Below are 13179 nucleotides of genomic sequence, written 5' to 3'. Positions count from 1 at the left end.
TGGGGGAAGGTTCCCACATAAACTGCTAAGTCGCAGGAGCCATTTGGGAAGGGTGCTAAGTTAGGAGAAAAGGGTACAGTAGGTAACCCTAATGTGGAATTAGTGGTAAGAATAGGAGGATATAGATTGGAAGAGTTAGTAAGGGGCAAAAGGCAAGGTCATGCCTTTACTATCCCCCATAGGTAACGCACGGCTCCTCCATTAACATGGTGAGGGATCATCAACAACAGCAGTTGGAGGAACTTCCACATCTTCTTGTTGTTCTTGGTTTTCTATTGAGGAAGCCTTGACCAATCTTTCAGGCACCCAAATTGGCGATTGTGCATCCTGCGGGAAAACACAAACAGATCCTTGGGTCCAGATTAATACTGGATCCGGGCCTTTCCATTGCCCTGACAGAATGTTCTTCCAGAGCACTTGAGGTAGATGCTTTTTATTAGGCTCGGAATGACGGTCAGCAGCTGATCGGCCCTCAGAATCGAGATTTAAAAAACTTAAAATGAACAAGGCAACAGATAATTTGTCTTTTGGGGATCTGTATGATGCCCCTATTCTCCCTTTTTGTTTATAAAGCATGTTTTTAAGGGTTAAATGGGCACACTCCACAATGCTTTGTCCAGTAGGATTATAGGGAATTCCTGTGACATGTTGAATACCAAAGGAGGAACAAAATTGTTTAAAGGCCTGGGACGTATATCCAGGACCATTATCTGTTTTAATTTGTTTGGGAACCCCTAGGATGGGGAAAGAATGTGAATTGTAGTTTTCCAAATTTTGGATAATAAGTTACATTCATTTGCCAATTATGATTGAGCTGAAGCCCTTTTGGATTTACTCCTAATGAGGGGTTAGAAATAAGTGTAGCACATTTAGCATAAGACTTGACTATGTCCCGAGCTGTTGCATTAGTAATCTGATAGTGTAAATGTAGAGTAGAAGCATTTATGTGAAATTTGGAATAAAAAATTTTTGCATTTTCAAGTGCATTAAAGTTGTGTGGGTCTCTGGTGGCCGTGTCTGTTAAATCATTGTGTAAACTTAGAGGACCTGGAAGGCCAGTATGAGCCCGAACATGACCAATAAAAAAAGGGCTTTTTCTATCCTAAATAAGTTTTTGTAAAGATTGTAAATACTTAGTGATGGTGGAAGTGAGGGAGAGCAGACCAGTTAATCCTAAATTTTGAATAGCATTAACAACGTATTTGCTATCAGAGAATAGGTTAAAGGGCTCATGGTGGGTTCTGAATACTTCTATATCTACTAATAGTTCTATTTGTTGTGCAGATAGAGTATTAAACAGCAATGTTTCTGTAACATTATTTACAGTAATAGCACCCGTACCATTTTTTGATACATCAGTAAATGTAAGGGTAACTCCTATAATAGGTTCTTTCCGGGTGACTTTGGGGAAAATTATAGGATGTTGACTCCAAAATTGAAGAAGAGGATCAGATGGCTGTATCTGATCAGTAGTATAAGGAGTAGTTATTGTAGAGGGATGTGACTCAAAGGTAGAAAGGGATACTTCGAACACCCTAAGGGTTAATTCTGCCACAGATTCAGTAAACAAGGATAAGACCTTGTTAGGGGCATAATTCATGTGAACCCATAGAATAGGACCCTTTTGCCAAAACACTCCTGTGGGTAACTTATTTGTGGCCAAGACAATGAATGATAAAGGCTTAGCTAGGTCAATACGATTAAGACGAACCTTTTCCATAGCTGTTTCAACAAGCTTGAGAGCTGTTCGAGCCTTAGGGGTAAGCATCCACTTAGAAAGGGGATCAGAATCACCTTTAAGAGTGTCAGGATGGTTTCAAGATGGCGGACTAGAGGGTGGCTGCATTTCATGTTGCTCCAGGACTCAGGATTCAAAAGAGGAGAAATTGAGAGACTTGGGACCAACTCAAAGCAGCCGGGTGAGTCTCTCCCGTTGGGGAGGCGTCCCAGATGGGGTGGTGGTCCTGGAACACAGGGAACTTTGTGAAGTAAAGCTGCCCAGTGAGACACCCCTCCCCCCGCTGGAGCAGTGAACTCGGACAACTGGGAGCATCGCTGAGGAGACCGCTCAGCAGAGCACTGGGACTTGGAGCAACCACTGGGGCTCCGGGTGGCTGCCCAGAGGAGGGGCTGCGAGGAGAGCTGTTTGGACTCAGAGCGACCACCCCTGCACACCGGGGCCTGCCCGGAGGAGGAGAAGGAGTAGGAGCAATGCAGCAAGGCGCTTGGACTTGGAGTGACTGCGCCAGAGCTACAAGCGGTTGCCAGAGGAGGAGCTGCTCGGCGAGCTGTTTGGACTCGGAGCGACCACTCCTGAACACCAGGGCCTGCCCTGAGGAGGAGGAGGAGGAGCGTGGCTGCTTGGATTCAGAGTGACTATACCAGAGCTATGGGCAGTTGCCGGAGGAGTTGCTGCGTGGCGAGCTGTCTGGACTCAAAGCTACCATTCCTGAACACCGGGGCCTGCTCAAAGGAGGAGGAGGAGGAGGTGTGGGGCGGGTCGCATGGACTCGCAGTGACTGCACTGGAGCTCCAGGCGGCTGCTCAGAGGAGGAGGCGAGTGGTGAGTTGTTTGGACTCAAAGGGACTGCTCCTGAACACCAGGGGGCTGCCTGGAGGAGGAGCGCAGTGGGTAGCTTGGTCTCCAGTGACCGCACCAGAGCTCCAGGTGGCTGCCCGGAAGAGGCATGCAGTGGGTCACGTGGACTCAGAGCGACTCACAGTGACCGCTCCTGAACACCCGGGGGGGCTACCTGGAGGAGGAGGAGGAATGGGGCGGGTCACTTGGACTTGGAGTGACTGCCCAGGGCTACGGGTGGTTGGCAGGGGGAGGAAGAGGCACGCAGTGAGTTTCTTGGACTCCTACTGACCACACCAGAACACCAGGCAGCTGTCTGCAGGAAGAGGCATGCGGCGGGTCACTGGGTGTGGCAGGTCGCTGGGTCTCGGAGGGACTGTACGGGGCTCCAGGTGGCTGCTCAGAGGAGGGGCCACAGAGCCAGGCGATTAGGTGCAGAGCAGGGTCCCAGGACCTAGGAGGCTTCTTGGTGGAAGAGCCACACAGAGACACACTTAGGGGCAGAGCAAAGGTTCCAGGACTGTGGGCAGATTCTCTGAGGAGAGGCAGCCTCAGGAGACTCATCTGCGAAGGGTGAGGCTCCCAGGCCCAGGATGTGGGGCCGGGCCCCTGGGAACATTGCAGAGGAAGGCAGCCCAGCCCAGGCAGTAGTTGTAGATTGAGGGGAACCTCTAGGAGGGGAACTGACCAGCGAGACCTCCCCACCGGGTGAGTCTTCCCTGCCGGGTGAGGTTTTCCCACAAGGACGGTAAAACCAGAGACACAGGCCCAAACAGGCCTTGCCTCAGTCTGCAGCCTAGGTACCCTTTGGGTGATCATTGGTCAACAAGTGGAGACACCTCTGCCCACTAGCAGGGAATATACCCCACCTGAAGGCCACCACTCCTAGAGAGGCAGCTTCCTTGTGGAGCACCACACTATCAACTTCCTCCAAGACTTCAGCCTACTGAAGGATAAGAGGGGATATACTAGAAATCTTCAAGGACATTATGAGTCAATAGAGGAAATCTGCAATATTTCAGCGGTCCACTGATACCTGAACAACATGAGAAAACAAGGGAAGAATATGCCCCAAACAAATCTAGATGTTACACAAATAAAACCCAATGACAGCTTGGCAGAAGAAATGACAGAAAAGGAGTTCAGAATGTACATAATTAAAATGATCAGGGAAGCAAACGATGAGATGAAAGCGCAAATGCAGGCATTGAATGATCGCACCAATCGACAGTTAAAAGAGCAAATACAGGAAGCTAAAGATCATTTCAATAAAGAGTTAGAGATATTGAAAAAAAAACCAAACAGAAATCCTTGAAATGAAGGAAACAATAAACCAAATTAAGAACTCCATAGAAAGCATATCCAATAGGATAGAACACCTGGAAGACAGAACCTCAGACATTGAAGACAAAATGCTTAACCTTGAAAACAAAGTTGAACAAACAGAGAAGATGGTACAAAATCATAAACAGAATCTACAAGAACTATGGGATATCATGAAAAGGCTAAATTTAAGAATTATTGGGATTGAGGAAGGCTTAGAGAAACAAACCAAAGGAATGAACAATCTATTCAATGAAATAATATCAGAAAATTTCCCAAATCTCAAGAATGAAATGGAAAATCAAGTTCAAGAAGCTTATAGGACTCCAAATACACAAAATTACAACGGACCCACACCAAGGCACATTATAATGAAAATACCTAACATACATAATAAAGACATAATTCTAAAGGCTGTGAGAGAAAAGAACCAAATTATATTCAGGGGGAAACTAATACGGATATCAGCAGATTTTTCAATACAGACCTAAAAAGCTAGAAGGGCCTGGAACAACATTTTTCAAGCTCTGAAAGAAAATGGATGCCAACCAAGAACCTTATACCCAGCAAAACTTACCTTCAAATTTGACGATGAAGTAAAATCCTTCCATGATAAACAAAAGCTAAAAGAATTTACAAAAAGAAAGCCAGCATTAGAGAAAATTCTCAGCAAAATATTCCATGACGAAGATATGAAAACAAAGAAGCAAATCAGCAAAGGGAGGAATTATCCTAAAGGAATTGTCAAATAAAGGAGGAACCAAGTCATGTCAAATAAATAAATAAATAAATAAATAAATAAATAAATAAATAAATAAATAAAATTTAAAAAATGAACCAAATGACCGGGAAACCAAGTCATATCTCAATAATAACCCTGAATTATAACGGCCTGAATTCATCAATCAAAAAGACATAGACTGGCAGATTGGATTAAAAAGAAACATCCAACAATATGTTGCCTGCAAGAGACTCACCTCATAGAAAAAGATACTCATAGATTAAAGGTGAAAGGATGGGGAAAAACATACCATGCACATGGACTCAGCAAAAAAGCTGGAGTATCCATCCTCATTTCAGATAGTGTGGACTTTAAGCCAAAGTTAGTCAGAAGGGATAAAGAAGGACATTTCATACTGCTTAAGGGAAGCATAAATCAGCAAGATATAACAATCATAAACATCTATGCCCCAAACAGTGGCTCATCCATGTATGTCAAACAAATCCTTCTCAATTTCAGAAACCAAATAGACCATACCACAATAATACTAGGTGATTTTAACACGCCTCTCTCACCACTGGACAGATCTTCCAAACAAAAATTGAACAAAGAAACCATAGATCTCAATAACACAATCAATAATTTAAACTTAACGGACATTTATAGAATATGCCATCCAACCAAGAGTGAATACACTTTCTTCTCAGCAGCACATGGATCCTTCTCTAAAACAGACCATATATTATGCCACAAAGCTAATGTTGGCAAATATAAGATGATAGAGACACTACCTTGTATTCTGTCAAATCATAATGGATTGTAGTTAGAAATAAATGAAAGAATAAGAACCAGAAACTATTCCAACACATGGAGATTAAACAATATGCTATTATATGATGAATGGATAACAGAAGATATTAGGAAGAAAATTAAAAAATTCTTAGAGGTAAATGAGAACAGAGAAACTTCATATCAAAATTTCTGGGTAACTATGAAAGCAGTACTTAGAGGGAAATTTATTTCATGGAGCGCATTTAATAAAAGAAGTACTCAACAAATAAATGACCTAACAGTACAGCTCAAAGCCCTAGAAAAAGAAGAACAGACCAGCACCAAAAGTAGTAGAAGACAGGAAATAGTTAAACTCAGAGCTGAAATCAACAAAAATGAAACAAAAGAAACAATACAAAAAACTGACAAAATAAATAGTTGGTTCTTTGAAAAAATAAACAAAATTAATCAACCTTTAGCCACACTAACAAAGAGAAGACGAGAGAAAACCAAAATCACTAAAATTCGGAATGAACAAGGAAATATCATAAGATGCGATTGAAATACAAAACATAATTAGAAGCTATTTTGAAAATCTATCCTCCAACAAAATAGAAAATTTTGAAGACATCAACAAGTTTCTAGAGACATATGAATTGCCTAAACTGAAAGAGGAGGATATACACAATTTAAATAGAACAATTTCAAGTAATGAAATAGAAGAGGTCATCAAAAGCCTACCAACAAAGAAAAGCCCGGGACCAGATGGGTTCTCAGCCGAGTTCTACAAAACCTTTAAAGAAGAGCTCATTCCAATACTCCTCAAGGTATTCCATGAAATAGAAGAGGAGGGAACCCTCCCAAACTCATTCTGTGTAGCCAATATCACCCTGATACCTAACCAGACAGAGACACGTTGAGGAAAGAAAATTTCAGACCAATATCCTTAATGAACATCGATGCAAAAATTCTCAACAAAATTTTAGCAAATGGCATACAAAAACATACTAAAAAGATAGTGCACCTTGATCAAGTGGGTTTCATCCCAGGAATGCAAGGTTGGTTCAACATCAGGAAATCAATAAATGTAATTCACCATATCAATAGACTTAAAGACAAGAATCACGTGATTATTTCAATAGATGCAGAAAAAGCATTTGATAAAATACAGCATCCCTTCATGCTCAAAACACTAGAAAAAATAGGGATAGTGGGATCATTCCTTAACATTGTAAAGGCCATCTATGCTAAGCCCATGGCTAATATCATTCTAAATGGTGAAAAACTGAAAGCATTTCCCCTAAAAACTGGAACAAGGCAGGGATGCCCTCTTTCACCACTTCTATTCAATATTGACCTTGAAACTCTAGCCAGAGCAATTAGACAAACCAAAGAAATTAAAGGGATACAAAGAGGAAAAGAAGAACTCAAACTATCCCTATTTGCTGATGATATGATTATATACTTAGAGAAACCAGGAAATTCCACCAGAAAAGTTTTAGAACTCATAAGTGAATTCAGTAAAGTAGCGGGATATAAGATCAATGCACATAAATCTAATGCATTTTTATACATAAGTGATGAATCTTTGGAAAGAATAATCAGGAAAACTACCCCATTCACAATAGCCTTGAAAAAAATAAAATACTTGGGAATCATTCTCACAAAAGAGGTGAAAGACCTCTACAATGAGAACTACAGTACACTAAAGGAAAAAATTAAAGAACACCTTAGAATATGGAAAGATCTCCCATGTTCTTGGATAGGAAGAATTAATATTGTCAAAATGGCCATACTACCTAAAGTGCTATACAGATTCAATGCAATTCCAATTAAAATCTCAATGACATACCTTACAGAAATAGAGCAAGCAATTATGAAATTCATCTGGAAGAATAAGAAACCCAGAATAGCTAAAGCAATCCTTAGCAGGAAGAGTGAAACAGGGGGTATTGCAATACCAGATCTTCAACTCTACTACAAAGCAATAGTAACAAAAACGGCATGGTATTGGCACCAAAATAGAAAGGTAGATCAATGGTACAGAATAGAGGACACGGACACAAACCCAAATAAATACAATTTTCTCATACTAGACAAAGGGGCCAAAAATATGCAATGGAGAAAAGATAGCCTCTTCAACAAATGGTGCTGGGAGAATTGGAAATCCATAGGCAACAGAATGAAACTAAACCCATATCTCTCACCATGCAGGAAACTAAACTCAAAATGGATTAAGGTCCTTGGAATCAGACCAGAGACCCTGCAAATTATAGAAGAAAAAGTAGGTCCAGATCTTCAACATTATCGCTTAGGACCAGACTTCCTCAACATGACTCCCATAGCACAAGAAATAAGAGCAAGAATCAATAACTGGGATAGATTCAAACTAAAAAGCTTTCTCTCAGCTAAGGAAACTATCATCAATGCGAAGAAAGAGCCTACAGAATGGGAGAAAATCTTTGCCCATCATACTTCAGATAGAGCACTATTCTCCAGAATCTATAAAGAACTCAAAAAACTCTACACCAAGAATGCAAATAATCCAATCGACAAATGGGCTAAGGAAATGAATAGACACTTCACAGAAGAAGATCTACACGCAATCAACAAACATATGGAAAAATGTTCAACATCTCTAGTAATAAGAGAAATGCAAATCAAAACCACCCTAAGATTCCATCTCACCCAAATTAGAATGGCGATTATCAAGAATACAAGCAACAACAGGTGTTGGCGAGGATGTGGGGAGAAAGGTACACTCATACATTGCTGGTGGGGCTGCAAATTAGTGCAGCCACTCTGGAAAGCAGTGTGGAGATTCCTTAGAAAACTTGGAATGGAACCACCATTTGACCCAGCTATCCCACTCTTTAGCCTATACCCAAAGGACTTAAAATCAGGATACTACAGTGATACAGCCACATCAATGTTTATAGCTGCTCAATTCACAATAGCCAGATTGTGGAACCAACCTAGATGTCCTTCAATTGATGAATGGATAAAGAAACTGTGTTATATATATACAATGGAATATTACTCAGCCAGAAAGAATGATAAACTTATGGCATTTGCAGGCAAATGGATGAAATTGGAGAATATCATGCTAAGTGAGATAAGCCAATCTCAAGAAACCAAAGGTCGAATGATATCGCTAATAAGTGGATGAAGACACATAATGGGGGGAGGGATGGGTTAGTGTTAGGGTTAGAGTTAGGGTTAGGGAGGGGGGCAAGAATGGAGGAAGGAAGGACTGTATAGAGGGAAAGAGGGGTGGGAGGAATGGGGGGAAGGGAAAAAATAACAGAATGAATCAAACAACATTACCCTATGTAAATTTATGATTACACAAATGGTATGCCTTTACTCCATGTACAAACAGAGAAACAACATGTATCCCATTTGTGTACAATAACAAAGAAAAAAAAAAAAGAGTGTCAAACAGGGGTCCCAAACTTGAGGTGGGTAAGTGAAGGTAAGGTCTAATCCAGTTTATGTCACCTAATACTGCTCTGGCGGAGGCACAGAGGTCAAAACCTGCACTTCCTCTTGTTTGTCTAATTGGGGAGTCAAGGGGTAATGGGTCTGAGGTACGGACTGGATAGCCCCATATATTTGTAGGCCCCAAGTCCGCGTGCCCTGATTCCTGTTTCTTGGAGGTAAAGGGTACCATCTTTGTCTCTAGTTGATTTACAGTCACTTGCCCAGTGTTTCCCTTTTTTACATTGGGGACATAATTTTGGCACAGGACCCTGGGGGCAGTCCTTTTTTATGTGTCCATATTGTTTACACCAATAACACTGTTGGCCTGGTGGGAGTTGGCATTGCCTCTAAGACCCTATGCAAGTGCTGCAGCCATCACCTGACCTTGAATAAAAGCCTCATTAATATCCCTACAAGCCTTTAAATAGGCTCCAAGGTCTTTGTTTTTCCAAGGTCTTATTGCTTCTTTACACCATTTACTTGCTTGCTCATATGCAAGCTGTTTGACTAAAGGCATATCCTGGTCTACATCTCCAAATATACATCCTGCTGTTTGAATCAATCTGTCTACAAAATCAGCATAGGGTTCATTGTTCCCTTGAATAACCTTAGATAACTGTCCTTGAAGATCACCAGCACCTGAAAGCATTTTCCAAGCTTTAGTGGCAGCAGCATTAATTTGTTGATACACACCGGGGTGGAAATTAATCTGATTACCTTGCCCTTCATATGGTCCTTGGCCTGTCAGCATGTCTAGATTCCATTGAGGATTGCCCATAACTGCATTATGTTGGGCAGTATCAGAACATAACTCCTGGTTGGCCACCTTCCACATAAGATATTGTCCCCCAGATAAACATGCTTTTGCTAAATTACCCCAATCTGTCAGAGCAAGATTTTGACTTGCAACATTCTCTAATAAAGAAATGATAAATGCAGCTTGTACTCCATAGGACATAACTGCCTCTTTTAACTAATTTTCACTAATTTTATATCTAATATTTGATGATATCTCTGATTGTTTTGATCTTCAAATACTGGGAATATTGGGAACACTGATTGAGATTCTACATCAGCCCACTCTCTGGGGGCTGCCCCTGTGCTGCAAGTACATGCATCCCTACAACTTGGAAAAGAGTGGTGACCCGGATTATATGCCAGAGGGTGCAGTGCAGTAGGAGCTAAATGCCACTGAGAGAACTTTTTTCCTAGCTCTGTCTCAGATAGTTCCTGTTCTTCAGAGACACATCCCTGTTCTGAGTCTGAACATCTACTTTCTCTTTCAGAAGCTCAACTTGCTTGTTCTTCTTTTACAGTTTCTAATATCTCTTCCCTTTCTCTTAGCTGCTCTTGAAATTTTGGTTTTTTGGAAGTCAGACAGAAACGAACTAATGTCCATATAGGCAAAGTACCAAGAGGGAGAGGTGTTAAGAGAGCCTTCCATGCAAATCCGTGAAATTTAAACAGAAACCAAACAAGAAAAAGTAACAAAAATATTAACACAACTAACACCTTACACACATTCATTTACTGCAGGACATCCTTTGCTGTCTCTTGGGATAGCCTTCTGTTAAGTCCCCTCACTAGGGGAGCCTTCCATTAGTACCTTAAGGCCACTGTTTTCTCAAATAGGGAAACCTGCTAGTTGACTGCTAGTTGACTGTGCTAGTGAAAAATTTTCTCCTTTATTACTTACCTGAGCGCTCACCATTCCCCATACGGGCCACCAAATGTCGCCGTCCAGCGGGACATAAAGACATGTACACCTCAGAATGTCATGAAGCAGCTTCTTCTTTATTCGGATCCCAACAACAACAACAAACCCCCCAAAAAGCAGTCTCACCCTCAATATATAAGCAGTCTCATGCATAAGCAATTTCGATCAGATATGTCCACCTAATCCTGTTAAAGGTCAAGCAATCAGGATCTCAAGTATACATGTAGCCAATTGTAACAGCTTCCTGTTTTTCTCCAGGCATACAAAGCATGCCCTTTGGCTCCCTGCCAGCCCACAGATTCATTTCACTGTCTTTACTATTCACATCCCCCCTTCCTTCGCTTCATTCATCTTTGCCTAATTCACTGAGTTTATAATCCCCACCTTGTTATAGATTAGCATCCAAATATCAGAGAGAACATTCAACTTTTGTTTTTGGGGGTTATTGGCTTATTTAACATGTTTTAGTCAGCTTTTTTATTGCTGTGACTAAAATACATGACAAGAACAATTTTAGAGAAACAAAAGATTATTTAGGGGTTCACGGTTTCAGAGGTCAAAGTCTATAGACAGTCAGCGCCATTCCTTGGGCTCAAGGTGAGGCAGAACATCTTGGTGGAAAAGTGTGGCACAGCGAAGCAGCTCACATGATAATCAGGAAACAGACACTCCACTCTCCAGGTACAAAATATATACCCCAAAGGCATTTCCCTGGTGTTTCAAGGACTATGCTAAATAGAAGTGGTGAAAGAGAAAATCCCTGTCTTATTCAGTTTTTAGAAGGAATTCTTTCAGTTTTACTCCTTTTAGAATGATATTGGGTTTCTTATATATACTTCTTATGATGTTGAGGTATGTTCCTACTATCCCTAGGTTTTCTAGTGTTTTGAACATGATTGGAAGATGTATTTTGTCAAATTTTTTTTATAGCATCTATTGTGGTAATCAACCCCAATTGGTCATGGGGCACTTTTTTTTTAATATGTTTTTGTTTGTGATTTGCCAGTATTTTATTAAGAATTTTTCCACCTATGTTCATCAGTGATATTGGTCTGAAGACTTCTTTCCTTGATGTATCTTTGGTTTTGGTATCTCATACGAGCTTCATTGAATGAGTTTAGAAGGGTTCCATCCTTTTTGATTTCATGGAATAATTTGCAGAGGATTGGTGTTCATCTATAAAGTTCTGGTAGAACTCAGCTGAGAATCAAAAGTTCTGAGCTTTCCTTGTTGGTAAGTTTTTGATGATGTGTTCAATTTCATTGTTTGAAATTGATCTGCCTATATTTTCTGTGTCCTCTTGATTCAATCTAGGTAGGTTATATGTCTCTAGAAATTTTTCAATATCATCAAGAATTTGTGTTTTATTGGAGTATAGATTTTCAAAATGGTTTGTTTATTGTCTGTATTTCAGTAGTGTTCATTGTGATATTTTCCTTTTCATCACAAATTTTAGAATTTGAGTTTTTTCTCTTTTTGTCTATGTTAGCTGGATAAGGACTTATCAATAATTTTTAAAATTTTTTCACAGAACCAACTTTTGGTTTCATTGATTTAAAAAAATTTGGTTTTAATTTTATTGATTTCAGCTCTGATTTAAATTATTCCCTTTCTTCTTCTTTTGTTGTTGTTCTTCTTTTTCCAGGGTTTTAAGGTTATTTATTTGTTGAATTACTATTCATTTAATAAATGAGCACAATGCAATGAACTTTGCTCTTAGAACCTCCTTCACATTGTCCCAGAGATTTTAATATGTTGTGTTCCTATTCTCATTTACTTCTAAGTTTTTTAAAAAAATTTCATCCCTCATTTTCAGTTGTCCATTTGTCACTTAATAGCATATCATTTAGTCTCCAGATTTTGGAGTAACTTCTATTTTTTATTTTATCATTGACTTCTAATTTCATTCCATTACAATCTGATAGAATGCAATGTATTCATTATCTCTATGATTTTGTATTTCCTAAGGGTTTCTTTGTGGCCTCTGATATGGTCTATTTTAGAGAATAATCCATGTGCTGCTGAGAAGCTATATTTAGTCATTGATGGATGAAATATTCTATATATGTCTGTTAAGTATAAATTGTTAATTGTATTTTTTAGTTCTCTTTTTTATGTAGTTTTTTGGTTTTTTTGGAGGATCTCATCAATGGTGAGAGAAGTGTTCCAAAATCACCCAGTATTATTGTGCTATAGTCTATTAGATTCTTGATATTGAGAAGGATTTCTTTGATGCATATAGATGCTCCATTGTTTGGGGAATAAATATTTATGATTGTTATTTCTTCTTGTTGTCTGATTCTCTTAAGCTGTATGAAATGATGTTCTATGTCTCTTCTGATTGACTTTGGCTTGAAGTCCACTTTATCTGACATGAGAATAAAAACACTTTCTTGTTTATGAGATCCATGTGAATAATAAGTTATTTCCCACTAGTCACCTTCAGTCTATGGATGTCTTTGCCTATGCAGTGAGTCTCTTTGAAGACAGCATATTGTTGGGTCTTGTTTTTAATCCAATCTGCCAGTTTATATCTTTGATTGATGAGTTTAGGTCATTTATATTCAATGTTATTACTGGAGTTGA

General features: G+C 39.8%; 1 long non-coding RNA gene across 1 annotated transcript; it reads right to left on the bottom strand.

Annotated features, from left to right (window-relative positions):
* Positions 1-200: 200 nt before the first annotated feature.
* LOC306658595 lies at positions 201-10692 on the bottom strand. The gene is made up of 2 exons (XR_013763097.1): positions 10573-10692; positions 201-327 (listed from the first exon to the last, which is right to left on the bottom strand). It is a non-coding gene; the product is annotated as an uncharacterized lncRNA (long non-coding RNA).
* Between the last annotated feature and the right edge of the window lie 2487 nt (positions 10693-13179).

Source organism: Sciurus vulgaris (assembly GCF_902686455.1).
Source record: "Sciurus vulgaris genome assembly, chromosome: 3".
Taxonomy (NCBI): domain Eukaryota; kingdom Metazoa; phylum Chordata; class Mammalia; order Rodentia; family Sciuridae; genus Sciurus; species Sciurus vulgaris.
Note: the sequence above shows the minus strand (reverse complement) of the source record. Positions and strands in the feature narration are given on the sequence as shown.